Here is a 23,999-nt window from a genome sequence, read left to right as displayed (position 1 = left end):
AGTATTACAGCCCTTGTTCTTCAGACAGGAAATCTGATGACCATAAAAAATGATCAATTTAGCCAAAACCCCCCAGAAATAAGACCACACTGGGAAACAATCCCAGCTCTGTTACACTCAAACCAGTGCCTTTAATTCAAGATAAAGATTCTTTTCATCTTCAAATGGTTTTTAAGTTGGTCACAAATTTTCACTATCCTCAGTGGGTTAGAAGGAAAACAATTCTTTATTCCAAGTGCTGCAACTCCCTCACCTTTTCACTCCCTTAAAATATTGCCTGTAGTATTATAATAAGGCAATAGATCAATGGCCCTTTTCAGATGAGCATATATATTCTGTTAGAAGTATATTCTGTTAACAAGCCCATCCAGCTGCCTTTAAAGATAAGGTAACATATACTCAAACTGCCTAGCCTTAACCTTATTTTTATTCTAATGGGAGACTAACCATCCACCATCAGTATGGAAATTTGCACAATGCTTTGTGACACTGAGATCAACACCAAAGCTTGGTCTTATTAATTATGTGACACATAAAGGATAGTTGGGCAGGGTTACAAGCCTGTAATTTCATTAAAAGGCATTTATGACATTAACCACCATTATTAGAACTTAGAGATGAAATCACACACTTGACAATTGCCTTTAAGGCATCTCTTAATATATTAGCTCTATATAATATATATATGATAATTTTTTAAAGTCATTGCTGAATACCAAAGAGATCACATTATCCCATAATACAGATGGTAATTCAGAGAGTCACATGTAGTGATTAAAATAACCAGAATTACTCAGTGCCATGGGCCAGCTTTTATTATCCCTTCACTGCCTGAGGAGCTCACAGGTGCCTGTCCCCACACAAGCTGCCTCCCATGGTCTCTGGTAGCCCAGAGAAGCTGTGGCTGTCCCATCTCTGCAAGTGTCCCAGGCCAGGCTGGATGGACTTAGAGCAGCCTGGGATGGTGGGAGGTGTCCCTGCCATGGCAGGGGGTGGAACTGCATGGCTTTAAGGTCCCTTCCACCTCTAGGATTCTATGAAAGTGGATGTCTAATACAAAAAACATCAAATGGTGCCCTAAACTGATTTTAAGTGAAAAATTGCAGTGCAAACATCAGTAAAAGCTTTGTAAATATGTGGGAGAATGTTTGGCATAAACTCTGTTTCATGAAGTCAGCGTGAAGGGGTTTTGAAAGAGGACACAGGGACTCTTTGGCATAAAGCAACTGAAGTTATTCTTTAGAAGCACTGCTAGTTGAAGCAAACACACCCTCCTGCCAAGTGCAAATCAATCCTTTTGGCTTTTGACCATCAGAATTGTAAGTCTTTAAAAGAATAATATTTTTTTGACTTCAATGTTTCTTGACATCAAATTAAAACTGCTATAAAAAAGGCAAACAAATCTCATGGGCTAAACAATTGAGAGTCACACAAGAACCACACCATGATAGCAGCTGATGAAGGAATTCTGCTGACATCAGAATATATCAGAATATATTATAATCTTTAATAGATTAACTTGTACCTACCAGCACTGAAACAATATGAAAATATTTCTTTGGGCCAAAACAGAATTTCTCTTGTCAAAATCAAAACAGATGACCTGTACCAAGGCTTTAGCCTCCTATTTCTAGTTAATGATGGCAGGAATGGATGGTAAGGTGTGCAAAAACATCCTTCACTCAAAGAGTTCACAACAAAATTCTTAACCATGCCTCTCTGGTCTTATTTTACTGTCTTTAATTTCAAGATTTTTTTTAAACTTATAGGCTAAGACTTTAGGATGTTTCACTGTTTATTCTATTCATTCACTCCCATTTATTCCAATTCTGTGCTGTTATTTAGTATCCTAACCTCACTCTCTCAAGAACTAGAAAGATGCATAATCACCAACACCTTGCATTGCTCCTCAGCAATGCCACAGCTGCTTTTCTTTTCTGTCCAGAAGGAGGGCAGAAATATCTGCCTGTGAATCATCACACAGTTTGCTCAGGGCTGTCTCCCACCTGTATAATCTAAAAGCTAAAACCAGGCCCTGTAGGGATGGGTGGCAGCTGCAAAATCCTCTGCAGAGCCTGTGGTCTGCAGAAATTTAAATCCTCGTGGGAATACCCAGTGTAAACATGTTTGATTTTCCTGATACCCTATCAACAAGCTTTACATGTAGGTGGCAGAAGTATAAATAAAAAGGTATATATGTATATATTTTCAATAAATGAGATTATCCAAGTGGAAGGCAAAGAATCTAAAAAAGGGAATCCTACAGTATTCACTGCAGCAACACTGTCTAAACATATATTGCCACTATCTGAAGACAGGTTTGAACCTGGCAGGGAAAAAAGCTCTATATGAATCTTCAATCTTTTTAAATGATACAGAAGTATGATAAAATATACACAGCTGGTGGCATCCCCACCCAAAAAACCCATGAGAGAATACCAGGACATTTTATGAATTGAATAGACTTAAAGTTATTAATTAAGAGCTATGAAAAAAGATCTTTTGCAGTTTTATTAAGGAGTGTTTATAAATTCTCTGGCACAGTGACAGGTACAGTCAGGTTTGCTCTTTTCACAAGAAAAATATCAGACCTAAAAATGAGAAAATGTGCTGGCAATAAACTGAAGTGGGACAGTGGAAAGGAGACTTTGTGTCAAAAACTCCATGGGACAAGAGAAGATAATGATCTGGGACAGCTTTTTGATCTTTCCAAGTGCTGAACTTCAAATCAGGTTCATAAAGTAGTGTGATTTCCAGTTCTGTGGAAGTATCACCAAAGTCTTTTGGCAAATCACAGGTTTGTCCTGAGATCTGCCTTGAGGTTGTGGCCATAATTTGCTGTTCCCTTAAATTATTATTATAAGCAGTGTTACTTTCTGCTACTGCTGTAATTTGCTTCCCAGTTTCTGAGGGAAGCTGTTGAGCACAGCCTGTTAGAGGTATGAGCATGGACTATTTCAGGTGCTGCAGTTTGTTTTCTTTCATTTTTCTGGACTTTTTGGAGTCCCACCTCCCTGCTGAGGATGCTTCTGGATTTGTTTCCAAAGCTCTTGTGGGGAATGCTCAACTCTGAACTGCATAAAAGCTGTTCCCTCAGGTGCCTGGATTTTATCTCCAGAAAAAATGATTCATTGCTCAGGACAGAATTCAAACAGGTATGTAAGTCATTAAATGCAAAGTCCTTTTGGGATAATTGCTGGAGATGAACTGAAGTGTTTTGAATCACTAAAGTTTAACACATCTTCTGTCTTCACAATGCAAGACATCATTTTGCAAGAACAAATTAAATTTAAAAAGCAAGTAAAAGACCTTTACCTGCCTCAAGATCTTCAGCAACACCAGCCCACAGCTAACCCCCAGAAATACTTTTTTTCAGAGTGACTTTTACTTGTTTTCTACACTAAATAGAATTGTTTCCCTAAATTGAGGACATGTTGATCTTACCTCACCCAGGAATTAAGAGCAGCCTGTCTTTCTTTAATAATAACTTCCACCCACCAAAGCCAGCACACATGGCAGATTCATCAAATTCATTCTTCAGGTACATGAAGGAAGAAAATTTCAAGTCCAACTCAATTCTCATGGACATTAATCTGCAGCCTTGGAGACTGCTCTCTTACCATCCTAATAACTCAAGGCTTGCTTAATAATGTGAATCACTGCAGAAAGCCTCAAATGATCATCTTTTCCCCTGCACACCCCATGGAAAAGGTGTAATTTTGCCTGGGGCTAAATACACTTTCAAGGAAAACACTGTGCCCTTTGTTGTCAGGAGCAACCACGCTCAGGCAGGTAGAGAGAGCAGTGGAGAGGAGGATGGCTCTGCTCTGAGAGGCACTGACTCAGCTCAGGGTGGGGTGGGATGGGATGGGATTTGCTGTGCTGTGCTGGAATGTGCTGTGCTGTGCTGGGATGTTCTGTGTGAGCTGGCACTGCAGGTCACCCTCCCAGCCCCAGCTGGGCACTCACACCTTGTGCTAAGCACACCTCCACCAGGTCACCTGTCAAGGATTTCTGGAGTTCTGCCAGTCCTGGAGGAGCTGCTAGAGACAACCAGTCCTGCATCCTGTGCTGTGCTATAAGCCCAAATATTTAGGAGTTCACTTCAATTATAGGGGGTGAGTTAATCTCTCCCTCTCTATGAGACAAAGAAAGCTTATGTGATAGCAATGTATTTCTTCCCCTCTCCTGCTCACTTGACAAGCTCTCTCAGGGTTTCACTTCTCTCCAGTTTAAGTTTGAAGCAATGTGCCATTAATGTGTGGCAAGCTGGATCTCAAGGTAAAAGTGCTTTTATCTCAAGCTGGCCACCTTCAGATGCACTTAGGATACAAAGTTGATACAACTCTCAGGATTTGCCTACAGTTGCTTTGGTCCTGTCCACCTGAGCAGGACCAGATGACAGCAGCTTCACCTGATCTGCCCCCTGAGCAGGTGTCACACGAGCAGAGAGGACACTGCTGATAGCAGGATTTTTCTCACAGTCCTGCTGTGACTTTGCTAAATCTTTTCAGACTAAACAGGTCAGAGTACACAGAAGCAAGACCAAGACTATCTGTACTTGACTCAAGAGATGGGATCCCAGTGCAGCTGGATTATTGTCCCTGTGGAAAGACAACCAGCGAAAATCCAACTCCTGCACAGGTAACTTGAGCTAGTTCTGCTGGGAAGAGAGTGGTGGTATTTTGGACACAGGTCAGTCTTACATCCCTCCACTTGTGGCTCACCCATAAGTACAGATTCTGTCTGCTCACACGTGGGCTGGCTCAGCTGAAGGACAAAATTGGGATGAGCTGGCTTCATTCCAACCACAGGACACACACTACCCACAGCAATATAAAAGTGCCAGTTGCACAGCAAAAGAGCAAGTCTGGATAAAAAGAAGCCAGCACCAGGTATTTGCTTTGCACCTTGTATCAGCTGCAGTTTATTTGTTGCAGAAACAGGAATCCAAAAGCCTGATTTACTACACTGCTAAACTCCATCCCAGGACACAAAATAAAGATGTTGCTAAAGTACAACAGGTCGAAACAAACTCAAGAAGCCAAAGGGAAGAGAAAGAGGCTATGAGTCTGATTAGATGAGAATTACAGGAAAAATGCTGTCTATTCCAAAATGACAGGTGATTCATAAAGGGAGAAAGAGTGTAGAGAAATGAGAGGAGAAGCAATTTCATAAGCTTAATACATTTCAACGCTTAATTGACTGGACTGAGCAGACATTTGGATGGTCCCAGACCCACTCCAATCCCAAATTAACATCTCAGGAATGTCATCTCACCCCCTCATGGCACAGATAAGTGGGTCACTGCTGCATTGACTGTTCTCAGTTCTGAGCTTGTGGGGCCCTTGAAATAAAGCTCTCTATCCTGGCTAGGTGCTGAAGCTCCTCGGGCAACACCAGAAGGGGAGTTTGTTCCACTGCCTCATCAAACACGTCCTTTGTCTGAACTCCTGTGGAAAGATGAGTTCTCTCCCAGGCTCCCTCAAATTATGCAGCTTTCTGGATTAGGTGGTGCTGAATATAAAGAGTCTGATGAAAGATGTTATATAAACACATGAAGTAGTATAATCAGTGAGATGCAGACCAGGTATTTATTCCAATACTGGCCATACTGGACATGGCTCTGGGTTCTGATCCCACTACAGGCACATCTGTGCAGCTGCTGCAAAGTTCATACCCCAGTGTGAGATTCCTGAGGGAGGGAGCTGTGCCTAATCTCCATTTTGCAATTCACTGAGGTGCTTTCTTACCACAGCTGGGTGTGAGGTGCCAGCTCCATTCTCCATTCAGTGGGTAAATTGGGTCATTCTGGCTGTGCTACCCCCAGGATTCAGGTAGGTCATGCCTTACCTGTGTTACCCCTTCACCTGGACCTGGTGTCCAGCCTCCTGGGACTGTGGCTATGTGGACAGACTACATTACATTACATTTCCTTATTCCCAAAGAGCTGGAAAGGACAGGGATGTTCTCCCATTAGCTCTGGAGAAAACCACAGCTCAGGGGACTTCAGCCCAAAGAGGAGAGAGAAATTGCAGCCTGTAGCTGTGCTTACAGTGAGTGTATCACCAGTGCACTTTGTGCAACTGCACCAACACCACCTTATTCTGTGCAAGAGGCCTTTAAACAACAACTAACTGCCTAAATAACAAACTTATTACTGCAAAACTCTCCTTGCTGGGCAATAACATTTACTGCAAAGTAACTGCAGTTTAGAGACTGGCAGGATCACAGTCCTTATGAAAAAGGCTGTTTCAAATTGTTGTTTCAAAAGCAAATCATAGTAATCTGTGCTGCACATGCCAGCAGAAGGAACATACCTGTCTGCTGATCTGGGGAGTGCTCAGAGACTTTGGGTTTCAGCTCCCAGTGGACCAAATACTCCTGGAAAGCGTTTGATGCTTTTCAAAGTGGAAACCAAAGGGAGGTATCAATTTGAACAGGCTTTTTGAATGCCATTCTTCTCCCTTACATTAATTGCTTCAGTTAGACTAGCTCCAGCTCCTTCCCCTGAAGAGGCAGGCAGGCTGAAAGCAGCCTGTAATAAAGGAGTTCCCAGTGCAACTGTAATGGGAGAGCTGTGACCAGTGCTTTCCTCATCCTGCAGTTCCAAACTGCCCAGCAGGGAGATCACTTGGCTTTCCTGGAAGGCAGCCCATAGCAGCACACTTGAACAATGGGCTGCTTTTCCCCCACCCAGCCACTGACCTCTTGCCAATGCAATTACAGCTGGGAGAGTGTATTGTGCAGTGCATTCAGTCTCTCCAAGAAAGTGTATCTAAAATGGATTACTTCTGCTCCTTAGGCAGGCAATCAATAGAGATGTGGACTGCAGTTAAGTACAGAGATGTCTGTGGGCTGCAGCACTTATCCTCTGTGTCTCTTCAGAAATTAATTAAAAATCAATGAAGTGTGCAGCCTATTAATAAGGAACGTCCAGATTAACAGATACAAGCACAGCCTTCCCCCAGGTTCAGAACAAGCACAGCCCCACTGCAAACACTGGAAACTCTCCAGAACTCCAAACCAAACCATACCCTGACCTTTCATGGCACCTGACTGAACTGCAATATCCCCAACTTCATGCACCTTTAACAAATTCCATGTGTTTCAAGTCAGCAAAACAGGAGCCTTCAGAATTTCTCTACTAGAAAATGAACTTGGAGCAAAGTAAAAACACCTATGTGAAGGTAGGATCCAGCAAACATCTAACAGAGGGTTGAGTCCAAGGTAGTCTCTTAATTACAATTTTTTTTTTTAGCCAGCTTTCTTGGGAAATGACTCCTGACCCTGTAGCAGATAATTTTCCACTGGAAATGTGCTGATAAACTGGCATGTCATGCACTGGATGCAAGGTTTCCCAGTATTCCTTGTCTGTAGATGCATGTTATGATAATAAAATATGTGACAAAAGAGGTCTTTCCTGCACCCTGGGAACTTGGCTGCCTTGGCTGAGGCAGTGTTTCTGCACAGCTGAAATCACTCTCCCCTTCTCTTGAGCAGTGCCCATGGAGCAGAGAGAGAAACTGAACTGTAGTGAACTCCTAAAACTGATAATTTTCAGGAAGATGGGAGGAGTTGATTCAGGCTAACCCTGCAAGTGATACTGTGGTGGCACTATCATGTGTGTTCAGACAAAAATCCCACAGGAAGAGCCCACAGCAACTTCCTGCTTTGCAAAAGGCAAATATGTACAGAATTCCAGTACAGAATTCCACTGATCCCCTGAAACACTTGAGAAGTTAATTTTTTTACCTCAAGACGTGTTTCATAGGGCACTTTCAGTCCAATTAAAAGCTGTTAGCACTATCCTGTGTCCTCTTTAAATCAAGCATGGAGGATTTTATTTTCTTTTCTGAGCAAATAGCATGATTGAGGCTGAATTTCTGAGACAGGCACCTTTATTTGAAAGTTGCCCCTGAAGCTTTGAGGCTCTGTATTTTCACCACTTTTAAAGCCACCATTTCAGCGTAAATGGGGAAACAACAGGACAGTGGAAGCACTACTTTCAGAAACCACCACTTTCACAACTATCCCAGTGCCAGGGCTACCAGGCTCTGCAGGAGAGGAGTGGAACAAGGGAATATTTACCCTCTCTCTGATTTTCTTCTCACGTGAGCAGAGCAAGCAGTCAGTCTGTACACCAGCTTCTGCTTAGGACTGCAAAACTGTTCCACAAAAGAAAATATTCTCAATCTATTCTAAATGCTTTTGATACTCTGATTCAAGAGAGTTCTTGAATAAATTACAGCTTTGAACTTCCAAACTCTGTTGCCACTAGGTTTCTGAGCTCTTCTTAAAAACCCACATCACAGGTAACCATAGTTACCTATTACATACATTTTTTTTTGCCTTTTCTAATTGAGTAGCTTATGACAGTGACAGAACAGGAGAGGCCAGCCACATAAACAGGGTGTGCTCTCTGATAATGGCTGGAGAAACCTGCTAAATAATCTATTAACCTCATTCAATAAACAGAGTGCTGGAATGGGGTGTGTGGAAGGCTGAAATGTGGTTTCAAGAGGCACCTCTCCCCCCAGCTAAAGCATCACATTATCATTAATGGCTCAGAGCACTGCTGTGTTGACACTGAGAGCCCACAGAGTGGAAGTCAAGCTGCCACCATGCCCCATGAGCTCCCTGCCTTCAGCCTGAACCTTATTCTGTGCTGTGTGGGGATCATCAAACACAGCCTGCACCTTTCCCTGCTGCTGGGAATGCAAACCACAGCCAGACACTGCAGGGGCAAAGAAAAGGACAGATGAGCACTGGGATGAATGGTCTGTCCTCTCCCCTGCTCTTCTGTCCCTCAGCTTTGCCCTACCCAGACACCAACTCCATGGAGATATGGGACAACACACCCAAGACAATTTAATTGAGCCCTGGCATTTCTTTGTTACAGGATACTCACAGAAAATAAAGTCTAATTCTACCCTTCAGGTCTGTGCACTTGGAGCACTGGTATTTTGTGCCATATATTGGTTACTCTTCCTGTAAAGGGGTTCTGCAAAGGACCACAGTCCTACAAATTTTCATCATGGCCTCTAAACAAAACTTTTTTTTTTTTCCCCCTAGATCCCAGAAATATCTGAGGTTTGGCTCAAGCTTTTGAAATCCATTTATTTTGAGGTGAATCCCAGCACTGGAGGTTTTAGTTCCCAAATCTGAGAAACCTCTCAGTGAGCATGAACTGACTGTTTTAATTGATCTCTGTACAGTTCCCAGCTACAGCAAATACTTTAGTTACAGCTACAGTGTTAGGTTGTCTCCAGAACAAGGGCTGCCATGACTTACTTGAAAAGAAATAAAAATATTCATGACTTAGATATCTCGAGATCTGAGCATGTAGGTGGTGAATATATTGGAAATTTTGAGAGCTGCTGAGCTGAAACATGTGACCTGAGTGGAACACAGAGCAATCAGGGCAGGTGTATTTCCACTGATAGTAACATTTTAAGTGTCTTAAGAATCAATTACTGATTTTCTGAATTTAAAGGGATTTTCTTCTAATAATTACAACTGAGACAGGTTCAAGCCTTGGGTCAGTGCTGCTACCACTGCACAGCACCCAGATGGAACATAAAAATCAAATTGAAATGGATTTTGACCATTGGCAAAGTAATTCACTGGGGAAGCAGAGGAAACCCAGCTCCTCTAAAACCCCAAGTCATCTTTGAGAAGACTCATACTTGAGCTTTCTCCCTAGCTGTGACCCCATCACTTTGCCTCTCACTCTAATCAATAGCCATGATATTTTAAAAATCATTCACAATGTCAAACTGCTAGCTCTGGCTATGGAATTCACATAGGACATGGCCTGGAGTAGCCAAAGGGCTTTGAAAAGGATTCAACCTTTCGCTGTAACCTGTGACCACAACCTTCTGGGGATCAGCCACCAACACCCTGGCTAAGAAGGTGTCCCTGTTCCTCCTGCCATGATGATATCCTCAGCATTTCCATGCTTCAGACTATTTCTCCAGCACTGCCAGAGTGCCAAAATTTTTTTTTACACAAATTGCCACACAGACACAGGAACCATCTTCTTAGGACTGAAACCAGAAGATTCCTTAAAGGGTCTGCTAATACCAAAATAATTGCAGTGAGTAGAAAAGTCTCCCACTGCTTTTGGTTCATTTGGATCAGATCCAAACATGAGGAATCTCTGAGCACAGTTCCCACACTCTCTTGGCTGGCATTTTTTCAGCTGTTCCTCCACCTCTTGGCTGCTTCATTCGCAGTTCTTCTCTCTCTAAAACTGCTGATATCTTTCAAAGGATCAGCTGTAGAAATTCACCATTTCCCAAGGGACCCAGTCATGCTGCATTTTTTCTCCTCTCCAATTAAAACCAACATGCACCAGGTTCAAAATATTTCTTCACCTTGACTGATTAAAACACAGGCAGAGGCACATCATGACCCCCAACACAAATACCTTTAAGAAGGTATTTACACTAAGGGTTCTTCAGGAGCAAGGCAGGGAGAATCAAGCTGCCTCTGAGGACAGGATAAAAAGACAATCAGGTCAATAAAAGCTGCCCAGCAGTCACCAGGTGTTATGGACTGTGATGGAAAGAGCTTTTCTGGAGGCACTGAGGTGGGTGAGCATGCCTGTGATCACACATGACTTTCTGTATTTATTAGGACTGGATTATAACATCCATATGTAATTCTGGCTCTGCCTCCCCAGTTAACTTGCACAACCTCTCCAAATCTCACCATCACAAAATTACTTCTGGCACATAAGAACACACTGCACTTCCAACCCCAGATTCCAGAAACATTAATGGATAAATTCCTAGCCAAGCAGAGACAGAATGAATGGTAGTGAGAGACTCTCAGAAGCTGTAGCTCATCTGCTCACACATGAGCATTATGGTTTTCATTGGAATTGACATTTACTTTCTTTTGCCACTCCATTGCCATGCTTGGCTCCCTAAGAAATCAGGCTGATGCAGTTGTGACACACATATTTATTTTTCTGTCTGTCTCTGAGAGCTTATGATTCTTTTCAACCTGATTTGGCTCTACACTTGCCTCTGAAGTTCTGTGTTCTTACAAGTTTCCTGAAAGCAGATAGGCAAGGAGAGGAGTAAGGCTGTAATATTTTCCTGCTATTGTGATCACAGTCTTTCTTGGGCACGAGAGACTCCACATAAGAGAGAAACATTATTGAGGATACTTTAACTAGCACTAGGAACATATTAAATTCCAGATAACCTAATCACGAGACATAAATCACAGGCAACCAGCTCTCAGCAGCTCTACTGCTCACAGAACTGCTTTTCCAAAAAGCTCCAGGGGGCCTCATTGATCACAAATGCATCCAGTTCCACTGGAAGAAAGAATGCAGCCCTATTTACATCCACTTATCCTGAACAAAAATTAGGGCTTCCTACTCTGAGGAGCTGCAGACCAGCACACCACCACCCATGAGATGATGGATCCTCTCTGAGTTGCAGAATGACACTCAGAGGCAGCTACTGGGGTGTTGGTAAGGGGGTCAGAGAGACCCTGTCTTCAGGCAAACCACTGAGAGTGGGAATTTCTGTGGGAAATTCTGTGGCATTGCCTCACTCAGCTTTGCCCAAGACAGGCTGAAGATCACCTGGCCTCAAACTCATGATAGCCATGGTCCCCTATGGAATGGGAATGGCTCAGGAATGGGAAACTTTGGTGCTTGCTAGGCCAGCTGCTTGTTGTGATGTACCTGTTTGTTCAACACATACCAAGACTGCTCTTTGGGTGCTGGAAATGCAAACACAAACATTAATATTGGGCTGGGATCCTGCTTTCCTTGGCAGATCAAGGTGACCTGGCACTGTGGGACCACCAGATATAAATTATCCATTGACACTAGGAACGCTGTAGCAGACATTTGGATAGATTTAAAAGATGAACTGAACTTTCAGAACTTTCAGGAGGAAGTTTAAGAGTCAGATGTTTGGGGAATGTCTTTCTCTGGGTCTTCTTGCACCTCCATCCTGTTGCTCATGGTTGTGTTGTAAACCCCCAATCCTCAGGGGAATTCCGAGGTCTCCACCTCCATGATCTCTTCTGGTTTCATTTAAAGCAAGACCAGAGAGGTTTTTCCCTCAGCAGCTCTGAGGCTGGAAGTACAGGGTGGGTCATGCATCTTAGGACACCCTAAGCTGGCTACAAAGCAAAGGCTGTGGTTGGATGCAGCACAGATGTTTCAGCTCCTATGGAGGCAGCCCAGGGCTCCTTAGCCTGGAAACACCACAGCAGCAAGGCAGGACACTGGATTTGCACTGGATTTGCCCCAGCCCTGTTGGGGGCCCTGCAGAGTCCCACAGGTTCCCTGGACATTCCTGTGTCCCCTTCCATCTGCAGTGCTCACTGACCTCCAGAACTTACCTTGCAGCAATGATGATATCCCCAGCCACAAAAAGAGACCAGACACCAACTTACTCCTCTTCAAGACTCTACCAAAAGCAACCAAAAGCCCCCTGTGAGCTGTGGAGGGCTGGAAAACAGCAGTTTTTGAGGGGTTTAGATCCCTTTCCCACCCTGAATCCCCTCTGAAGGTCCTGATGTGCCATGCTGACGTTGCAGGTGCACTGCTATCCTGCTCTAAACCCTACTGCAGATACAGCCAGGATGAAAAGCACAGGCTCCTTTGGCTTTGCTGCTCTGAGAGCTGGGATGCTGGGCAATCTGTGTGGCAGAAGGAATGGAAACAGGAGCAGCCAGCCTCCCAGAGACAGCCTGAAGGCAGGTTTTCCCTGGCAGTCTCCCTCATGGACTCTCAGCTGTTTAATAATGTCTTGAGCCTACAGTGCCTTTTTTCCTTTGGTGGGAGTACTAATCACAGTCTCATCTATCTGGATGCCTATTTTTATGAAACTCATACAAAGATAATATCTTTGAGACCTTTTCTCCCCTGTCCAATCTGAATAAATTCAACCAACATTTTGAAAAGCTATTGCAAGGGAAACTGAAGGGAGACACAGAGATTGCAATGAGGGTAATTTCCATAGAAAACCAGCCTAAGTCCAAAAAGTTCTAAGAAAACTCAAGCCCTTACACATATCTTTCTTTTACAGGAAATGGCTTCCTTTCCATTTTTTAAAGGAGATTTAAGTAACCATCCAGCCCTATCCTGAGGGGGAAAACCCTGCACTACATAAATACACTTTGGGCCTTATTTAATGGATGGCAAACCTCACATAGCTCTGACAGCTGCCACCTGCTCCTGCTGAGGTGTGAACTTCTGCTCAAGAGAGAGACTATCCTGGAGCACCTTCATACCACAAACTGGACCACTCTGGCACATCCAGGACAGCAAGCCTGGCTTATCTTTCTGATCTTTTCTGTAGGAGCAGCAATACTGTAACCCCTCCCAGAAGGCAGACTGCCACAGAAATCAGTTCCTCATCTGATCTGGAAGTTTCACCTTTACACTTATCATACAGCTACATTTCATTTCTTGGTATGAACTGGGATTACAGCCAACGTAACAGACACAATCCTTCCAATGTGAAACATTGGAAAATCAAGGCCAAAGTCTCTTTCTTAAAAAGAAAAAAAAAAAAAAAAAGGAAAAAGTTAAAATGCTTACTGGATTCTGTTCTTATTTGCCTTTTGGCCTTCCAGACATCAGGGTATACTTTTTTAACTCTGTGCACGCTCACCCATTGTTTGATTCTGCTTTAAATGAAACCAGAAGAGATCATGGAGGTGGAGACCTCAGAATTCCCCTGAGGATTGGGGGTTTACAACACAACCATGAGTAACAGGGTGGAGGTGCAAGGAGACCCAGAGAAAGACATTCCCCAAACACCTGACTCTCAAACTTCCTCCTGAAAGTTCTGAAAGTTCAGTTCATCTTTTAAATCTATCCTAATGTCTGCAATGTCTGCTACAGCATTCCTAGTGTCAATGGATAATTTATATCTGGTGGTCCCACAGTGCCAGGCCCCCTTGATCTGCCAAGGAAAGCAGGATCCCAGCCCAATATTAATGTTTGTGTTTGCATTTCCAGCACCCAAAGAGCAGAGTCTTGGAATGTGTTGAACAAACAGGTACATCACAACAAGCAGCTGGCCTAGCAAGCACCAAATGTTTGGCAACATCTCAGTGCACGTATTTTAAGTAGGAATTTGGGTTGCACATTTCTTATTAAAAAATATAACAGTGGCAAAGGAGGATGAATAATATTATTCCAGAAGCTGTGTGAAACAACAAGGGAGCAGATGGGAATGAAAACCAGTTTTCATTCAGCAGGAGAGTGAGAAGACATTCACTCTGCTGGATGGATTAGCTGGATGAGGGAGGGGAGATTTCACCCCCAGGAAGCCCAGATGTCTCCTGGGGAGGGGTCACAACACAGCCATGGAAAAGGAGAAGGACATAAAGACAGCTGGATGTCCCTGTGAGACTGCACAATGACATGCAGCAGGGACAAAGTCAGAACAGGACTTTCAGCCTGGCCTGCAGGAAAACCTGAGAATGGAAAGTCAGAACAGGACTTTCAGCCTGGCTTGTAGGAAAACATGAGAATGGTGGATGCTGCTCTGAATCCATGGCAGAGGGATGTCAGGATCTGTCTCCAAAGAAGAAGGACTCATCCATATATTCTTAAATTAACTACAATAATTATGGAAACATTTGTAACACATTGTCCCTCTTCTAGGTTACTGAAAATAGCATAAGAGATCTCAGTTTTTGGCTATCATGTCAGTCAGAAGTTACTGACTGCCCCCTTTTCCATGTCCCTGTGCTTCCAAGGTGACACAGTAAGAGACTGTTCTTGGGAGAGTGAGGCACAAACACTTTTCAGAAACAAGAGGGACAAAACATTAAATACAAACAGCCTGAGCTGCCAACATTTCTGGACTTTCTCAAGCACAAAGCCAGCAGAAGTGACTGTAACTTTTGTTTAAATATTCCTAGGTGGGGAAAAAAAAAAAAAAGGATAGAAACAGGGAGAGAAAGATAAATGTTGAAATAAATTATGGTATTTTCTCTTGTAATTAGCTGAGCATTAGAATCAAAGCTATACTACTTAGTTGCAATGTGTTTATTGTTCTGGGTCGTGAGTTTTTACATATCTAATATAATTTTAATACTTCTATCTTTTACAATAGGACCTAGTTCAGACCAAAATAATCACTGTATTAACTTTTTTTCTTTGCCACAGAAAGCAGTCCACTTCATTACTGCAGAAACTGCAAGCCTCCCCAGTCCATCATTAATTCTTACTGTTTTAATTATGAAAAAGAAAAAACCCATTCTCCCTGGAAGAGCTTGTGCATAATGACACTGTAAATACAAATTTTAACACAAAGCATGAGGTACAAACCAGACGAGTCAGCTGCTAAAGGCAGGTTCTGGTAAAGATCAGATTTGGTAGGAAATTAATTTTTCCCTCTGTCAAGTTGGTCATATGCTGCTCTGAAGCCACTGAAACTCAGTGCATCACATCTGTCTGCATAAGAACAAAGCCCTTGAAACTGTCCTAACAATGAGTTCAAACCATATCCCCATATCCTAATTTGAAAAAGTTCAGGGAAATGTCAGCTCTGAGCGTGCAGAAAAGAACTATTTCTATAATGAGCATGAACTGGGATTCTAATCCCAAACAGCTCTTCAGTGTGGGGAAAGTTTTGATGAAGATGTGAACTCGGTTTCATTTCCAGTTTGGGCTGGTTTCTTCAGCTACTTTCACAACAGAAGCTGATCAATAAACCCAGAGCACATCTGTAGTAATACAGATCTATGATGGATGGGATTTTCAAAGGTATGAACAGCCTTAATTAAGAACATTTCAACTCAATGGCTTTTGGATCTCAAACTGAAGCATGAGACAAGTGCTACAACACAGAAATTGCATGTCCACATTCCCAAAATGGAATATTTAGAGTCCAGCCTGTGCATAGTGGCACCTCAGAGATAACAAGTTTGCATATAAACTAGGAAATTTAGGAAGCTTAAGGTGATGTGGATGAATGCACTCCATATATATGTATATGACTAAAAAGCTGGAGCCTGTTTTGTTTGTTTTAATTTTAATAGTCAGTGATATAAACCATGATATTTCCAACTCATGAGAATGTGCCAAGAGGAGATAAAGTGAGGAAAAAAATCTAAATGTAAACCACAACCTTACAGTGAAATCTAAGAATTCCTCCAGGATGAGATTTTGATAACTACCTTTGATAAATAAATAAATTTTGGTTGCATTTGTGAGGCAACACAAATGACCAGTCAGCACCCAAGTCCAAGAGATAGAGATGCAAACTGAGAGGATTTTTGTGTCAATTCCTAATCCAGCCCCAAAACTTTCTGTCTGAGAGCTGTGCCTGACTCAAATTCATTTGCTTCCAAGCATTAAGTCTTCCAATACTGAAATAGATGTGATTAGACAAATAGATAAGAAACTCTAGGGATTTTGTTAATGGTCAAAGTTTCCTGCCTGCTCAGGACTATTTTAAAAGAGTATTAACAGAAGCAAAGAGGACAACAAGAACAACTAGCACTCATGCTAGTAATAAAACAAAATTAATTCACAAGTTAAAGCAAATCTGGAACCAGAGAAATAGATTCTTCTACTAAAAGAAATGCATTCTTCTTCTATTATTCATTTTTACAACTAATGAGTGCTTGTACTAGGGCACTTTATTTGTTCACACCCTGGTTACATTGCATTCAGTTCAACTATATAAGGTATATTATTAGAAGCAGTACAATCTTCTATAACACAGAGAAAGGGAAATGTACCTTTGCTGATTAACAGAGTCTAACAGTAACACCTGAAGCAACAGGGGCCAATTCAAACATTTCACTGAATAACTGTTTTCAGACACACACAAATACACACAAAAAAAGCAAATATGAAATGGTTACTCTGATACAGAAAATTTCCTGAGAACCTGACCTGTCAGCAATGAAACCTTTTCAACTTCTCTGGCCTTTGGATTAAAGTGAGCAAAGTGATAAAGACAGAGAGCTGCTGCACCTTCACATCCTGCATACCTTCAAATAGTGCATAATTACCAGGTTCAGCTTTCCCCTCCTTCCTCATCCCAATTCTCTGTGGTGGTACTGTGATCAAGAGGCTGGTCAGACTCAACTCCTGAGACTCCAAGAGAAGACATGCAACTGCATTTCTAGCATGGGTAGAACGCCAGTTGAAATCATGGAACAAAATCCATCCCCTACTTGACAGAAAACAAAATTTTGCAGTCCAGATGAGATTATAGTAATTTCACGATTATAAGCTGCACGTCTGGGTATTGGCAACTGTCTTGTATTACAATACAGGGTGTGATAAAAGGTATCTATTCTATCACCATCTGTTGAGGGTGGGGGCAGTGATCCTTATCTCCACAGGAGATATTCTGCTAATGGGCCATCCATTGAAACCAGGCAGGGCATTGTTCTTTATCTTTTCACAACCCATCCTTCCTCCAGCCAGTCATTTTCTGCCAATGGCCATTGAGTCCCACTGTGGGACTGATAAAATTACTGCATCCCTTTGGAAGTTGCTCCAGCCAGGGGGAAGAGCCCAACATTTCTTACCAAGATAAAAACAGAGGTTTTGGGACACTAAGGGAGCCCCTTTCTCCACTGGACTCCAGAGGAAAACCGGATTTCTCCACATCACCACTGGACCTCCGGAGGGAAACTGCACCTTGTACAGGAGCACTGCTCCAACTGAGCCACATCTGTCACTGCAGGAGGATGCAGCCACCATGGAATGGGACTGCTACCAACACCCTGTCTGATGGGGTGTCAGGTTGTACTCTGACTGTGTCAGGGTTTGGAGTTTGTTTCTTTGTAGTACTGTATTTCTATTTTAATTTCCCTAGTAAAGAACTGTTATTCCTAATTCCCATATCTTTGCCTGAAAGCCCCTTGATTTCAAAATTATAATAATTTGGAGGGAGGGGGTTTACATTCTCCATTTCAAAGAGAAGCTCCTGCCTTTCTCAGCAGACACCTGTCCTCCAAACTAAAACAGCAACTTTTTGTTCTTTGTCCATATATAAGCTGCACCTGATTATAAGCTGTACTTTGGGTTCGGACCAAAATTTTAGTCAAAATGGTGCGGCTTATAATTGTGAAATTACTGTACTTTTCATGGAAGATGGATAATAGAGCTGGCACAGAGACTTACTCCATAAAGAGCACGAGTTTGTACAATGAGGCCACCTCACTAGGTAGGAAATAATTCCTTTAAAGCAATAACCTTGCTCTGGCCCTGAGTTGTCTCTGCCTGCTCACCTATTTCCATGGGTTCCCTGTTTCACAAAATCCAGCAAGGTTGCTCACAAACAAGCAGTGACTGGGAAAGCTAGAAGGTCAAAAAAACTCAAAAGAAACTACTACAGAAAGCCTGAGGTATCAAAATGAAAGGACATTTCAGAGACATAGTTACAAACAGCCACTGAGAAAATTAGCAGAAGAGCCTCCCATGACCTTATTTATGCTGTATTTATTGAAGTACAACATGTCAGGAAGAACGTAGACTTTCTTTTCACCTTTCTCCTGTAAAGTAGGTTTTTCTTTCTGATTTTGTATTTAACATTTCAGGGCTCACGACCAATTTTCAGCAACACAAAGAATACTAAAATACAGGTTGAGGCTTTTTAGTGCTTTTCCCTTTCTTTTCCCTTTCCCCTTTCCCTTTCCTGCCAATTAACATAGATAGGAAGAATTTAAAGGCTGAGCAAAGGTGATGTACCAGGAATTCCTTATTCCTCTCCAAGAGCTTCCTCTTCTCCCCTTTCCCCATTTCTGATGGGGACCATGGCAATTGCCATTATTTAGTGGGAAGAGGTCCTCAGGAGCCCCAGAACTTTCCCAGGGTGAGTGGCAGGAGCAATCACTTTAGCTGTTAGGCAAACAAAACCAGCTACCAGTTCTCACAGGGCTTGTCAGACCCACATGAGCTGCTCTGTCCCCTTCCTTTGCTTAAGCTATTTGCTGACTGGCTGGCGGAAGAATGCCATCCATGTTTGCTCACTGCTGTAAAACATTTTTCCAAAGGTGAAAAAGCATGATTCCTTCACCTCCTCCATGCCAGCCCAGATTCTGAGCAGCACCCAGCTGTCCTGAGTGCTCCCTTCTCTTCCAGCCCTATTGCTGGATCCCAGGAACCTGGGGGAGGTTTTTGAGCTTTCTGTGCTTTCTGGCACTGACCCCCTGGAGAACACTGCTTTTGACCTGGAGCCTTAGAAAAGACTTCCAACTTTAAGTGATAAAGTTAAAATCACGGGTGTGTGGTTAAATAGAAGCGTGTGCTTTCATATGGTGAAGGGCTTTAAATTTGAAGTTTTTATAATATAGTAATAGGTATGGAACAAGATGGAGAATTTTGAGCAGTGTCTTATTCACTGCTCATCTTCCTTCTACATAGTTTCAAATAGTAATTTCTAGTTAGACAGTGCTGCACTGAGAGTCACAAGAATTTGATTATTAGGTTAAAAGTACAAGTAATATAAGTGTTATTTCTCTATTAAACTGTTTAGTTTGAAGAAACCTCCATTTTACTCGCTTCTAGCTGGTGGCTAGAAGTGTTACTGAACTTTCTGTACTTTTGATTATATTTAATAAACAACCAAACAAAAAAAAATCCATTTCCTTCATATGTTTTTTAATCCTAACTCTAAGTGAAGACAAAAAAGACTCCAAACAAACCACTAATTAAGTGGTGCAAACACCACCTACATTACACCCTCTGTCTGCCTCTCTTGGACTGTTTTAAAAATCCTCTCCAGTGTGTTCCCTTTATTCACTGGCACACAGTTTAATGCCAGTTTTTAGTCTGTCATCAATGAACTCTGCCAGTTCAACAAAGCCAAAACGGCTTGCAGTTGGCAGCAAAGATCTATTGAAGAGCAGGGTAACATTTTTTCAATAGCAGCCTCTCATGTAAAATACTAAACTCCAGAGCAGTCTTTCTGCCACAGGCTGCGACTAAACTGTAATTCCCTGACAGACTTATAATCATGATTTCCTATCAGCTGGCCTGGGAAATGATTTCAGTACTTCACCTAGCAGAGCTGTTCTTCAGAGGGCACAGAGACAGAAATGCACGTTTGGATTTCAGTCCCTGGGCTGGGAAGGCAGGGATGCTGCTGCTCCAGCCAGGACAGGTTTCCACAGTAGATGGCAGCACCCAGACCTCTGAAAATTTCCAGCTGGCCAAGGTGTTCCCAGCTTCTGTGGTCTTACTTTATTTCTACTCATTACCCACAATGGGAACCTCCTCCTCCTGTCCCACCATTCCAGAGCAGGTGATGCTCAGTTTGTTCTGCTAAAAAGATTTCCACAGCAAGTGAGAACTGAGAAACAGGCTCTTTCCTGGCTCTTATTTAACAGCTTCATTTCATCCCAAAGATAGCAAACAACAGGACATATTGATCAGGGCATGGAACTTTGTACTTCACTTGGAGCATCTGTGGAGTGAGAACAGAGGAGCAGTGACAGGTAGTGCTTACACAGATTACAGGCCAAAGGAGACGGGATGTGGAGAGGAAATGAGCTCCAAACAACCATTCTTGGCTTTGAAAACTGAGAGCACAGCATATTTTACCTTTATTATTCTCCCACTCTGGCAGAGAGATATCCCATTACTCATGCCCAGCAGGGAACAGGGCATGTTTCCCTCTTTACCAGCTCTGTGCCTCCTCACAGAACCATAAAATGGTTTGGGTTGGAAAAGACCTTGAAGATCATTTATCCACAACCCCCTGCCATGAGCAGGGACACCTTCCACTATTCCAGGGTGCTCCAAGCCCCTTCCAACCTGACCTTGGACATTTCCAGGGAAGGGGCATCCACAACTTCTCTGGGCAACCTGTGCCAGGGCCTCACCACACTCACAGGAGAGAATTTTTTCCTGATATCTAATCTAGACCTCCTCTCTGCCCTGTCTGAAAAGTCCCAATTCTCTCCACCTTTCCAGATGCTTCCCTCCCAGCTGCCAGCTGCCTTGGGTGACCTGTTACACCTGTATAGCTCACACAAATGCTCCCAAATTTCTCTCAGGTCTGAGGAGCAGTAGCCACCACCTTCCTAAACTGTTCCAACTGCCTTGGCTCATTTAGCCTAAAGCCAGCACAAGCAGCAGTGACAGTCCCACAGGCAGGGAGCTCTTCAAAGAGCACAAACACAGCCCAAGGGGACTGTGAAGGTCCTCAGAAATATAAAGGGATGGAAGAAAAGGCAGCAGAAGACATGAAGATGAGCTCTCACATGCAATGACAGAGAAATGACAATGTGCTGCTGCACAGCAGTTCTCTGGTGGATGCCTCTGCACAAGGCTTGTACATCCAAACCACAACCCACCAGGGCATGGCTAACAGTGGCCACTTTGGGAGGCAGACCTGATTTTAATCAAACAATAAAAAGGCCCAAATCTGCAATTGAAAAAAAAAAATAGCACTTTATTCTCTGCTTTTCTTACTACTGCCCTTTCAAACCTCATTGCTTTAGTTCGTGCTGGTTTGCAAACAAATGTGTTACAGAGATTTGCAGTGGCCCTGACGTGTGTGAAGCAACACAGGCTGGTTCCTTCTTCCTTTAGATTTCTCTGGCAGTGTAATGCACTTGAGAAAAGTACAGTGAGACAAACATGAGTGGGGAGGGTAAGGACTATCTCCAGTACTACCCTGCAATCACATTTGAGTGTGTATAAGCTGATTACTTAGTGCAAATGCAGAAGCCATTGCTCCTGCAAATAAAGACCTGGGATTGTTTTCCTGTTATGCACCTGATAATTTAATTTTAAGCTTTCATTTTACATGGGGTGCATTTCTAAACCGTGTTTGGAGTGCCCAGACCCCTCTGTTTTGCCTCCTGCATTCAGAGGTTTCAGTGACCAAGGACAGGGAAGAAAGGAAAGGTAGCACTGTTTGCTGTGGCTTTCATCCTGCTCCATTCCATTTCCCAGATGAATGCAATAACTTTCACTGCCACTTTGTCAGCAAGACAGAAATATGCAGCATCAAACATGCCATGTTAAAGTGCTGTCTGGGATATGAGCTGAGGGAGCTTGAGCCTTTGCTTGTGTCAACAGCATCTTTCACATCTCACAGGCATGGGGAGATGAAGGTCACTGAGGAAGAGCACTTGAATCAATACCAACCCAACTGACAGTGGCAAGCTTGAAAGGAAAAATCGCTCCCTATTTATTTTTTCTCATTTTTGACCAAAAGATAATAGGAGGAAGATATCTATTTTAAAATATCACACTGCTAACAGCCACTTCCCCCCAGACCACCTGCACCTCTAGGATAACTACAGCACTCTGTTCCCCAGCACCAGCAATGTGAGCCCTCCTGACACACCACACATTCTTGCCTTTGTGCAGGACTGGGACTGGAATGTGCTTTTCCTACTCTTTGGAGCCACCTTGCCAGCCACTTTGGATGCCACTGGGAAAAGTCTCTGTATCAAATACCAAGTGGATCAGCAGAAGGTGACAGAAGGTGACAGAAATGCACATTCAAGTCTGACCTGTGCTTCAATTCAACAGTGCAGGGCAATCTGGATGAAAGGACAGCAGATAATTCATCCTGGCAGCAACACTCTATTCCTGCATTGTCTTCCACAAATGAATTCAGAGAATATGAAAAACCCCAGGTAATGAATCACTTTCATTATGCTTATATACTAATTAGGTTAGGACTTGCACTGCACAGTGGGGAGTATGACATGCAGGAGAATTTGGAGGCCTGCAAAAGGTGGGACAGAAACTCCACAGGTTTATCACAAATATAGCTCCCAATCCTGTGCTGTTATCACTGTCTGAAGACATCTCACACTTCCCTGCTCTTGATACAGAGGGATGTTAACAACATCAAATCAACAGCAGGGATACTGGTCTTCCAAGTGACTGGGAGTTCAGTCCCTCTCTTCAACAATCAACACAACAGCCACTCAAATGCAGCTGCAGCCCCACTCAAGAGATGGCAAATCTTCCACATTATTCCAGGAGATGGAGAGATCAAGGCTAATAAAGAAACAACTCAGGACATTGATTTTTCAGGTTTACAAGATGTTTCAGACAGACCTGGCTCTGTGGCATTTGGCATGGAAATAAATAATGTGTGATCCCTGCCATATACTCAATTTAGTACCCATGGTAAATTTTTATGATGGGAGTGAGCTTTGCATGTTTTTTCATGATGCAATTCTTCAGAAATAATAAGCTCTGTACAGTACTGTCCACAGAGCTGGCAATTTCCTTGTTCTACACTGCATTCTCCTGTGAGATGTGTGCTGACTGGGACTCCAGGGCTGAAGAATGCATCTGGACTGGGCAGACAGAAAGGGATCCCCAGCCAGAATCACAGGCACTCCTGTACCACTAGACACAGGTGAATATTAAAGCTCAACAGCAATCCCAATCTCTTTGGACTCTCACTCCCTTTGCCATAGGAATGTGTGCCAAAGCACAGTAAATCTCACTTTTCCCCTTTGTGCTCCTCAGCTAAGCATCAGGTGGAAACTGGAATACAGAATACAGAAATACAGGAATACAGAAAAGGAACATGCTGCCAGTAGTTTCATTGTCAGGGCTGTGTCCCAACATTATTTATGCTACATTATCATTGATGTTCTTTGCTCCAGATGAAAGGAGAGCAGATACAGCCTCCAGACATTAATTCAAAGCCCTTCCTACATTCTCACCTGAAGGGAAATTCCCACTGCAAAGAAGTGCCAAGCTGTAAAAGAGTTGGATTTTGGAAAAACACTCAATTCAGGTGGGTAGGAATGCATAGTGTGAATTTCAGGACAGTGTTGGACAGCAGCCAGCAGTGCACTCCTGTCCTGAAGACTGGTCCCATACTGAGGTGTACAGCAAGAAATTCCCCTCTGTTTATTTGAAATTGCATATGAGACCCCTTAGCAGTAAAAGAGAGATGTCAGCAGACCAAAGAGAGCCCAGCAGAGGATGGATAAGATGATCAGGGAAGGGAAAGAAGCAGACAAAATACGAGGGGAGGATGGGGAAATGGGGGTTTGTC

General features: G+C 43.0%; 1 protein-coding gene across 1 annotated transcript in view; it reads right to left on the bottom strand.

Moving 5' to 3' along the window:
* The window catches only part of ERBB4 (erb-b2 receptor tyrosine kinase 4), a 547,664-nt gene that overhangs the window by 33,221 nt on the left and 490,444 nt on the right, over positions 1–23,999 (bottom strand). The gene's annotated exons all lie outside the window — the stretch shown is intronic.

Source organism: Catharus ustulatus, chromosome 7 (assembly GCF_009819885.2).
Source record: "Catharus ustulatus isolate bCatUst1 chromosome 7, bCatUst1.pri.v2, whole genome shotgun sequence".
NCBI classification, from domain to species: domain Eukaryota; kingdom Metazoa; phylum Chordata; class Aves; order Passeriformes; family Turdidae; genus Catharus; species Catharus ustulatus.
This window is presented reverse-complemented; position numbering and strand designations above follow the sequence as displayed.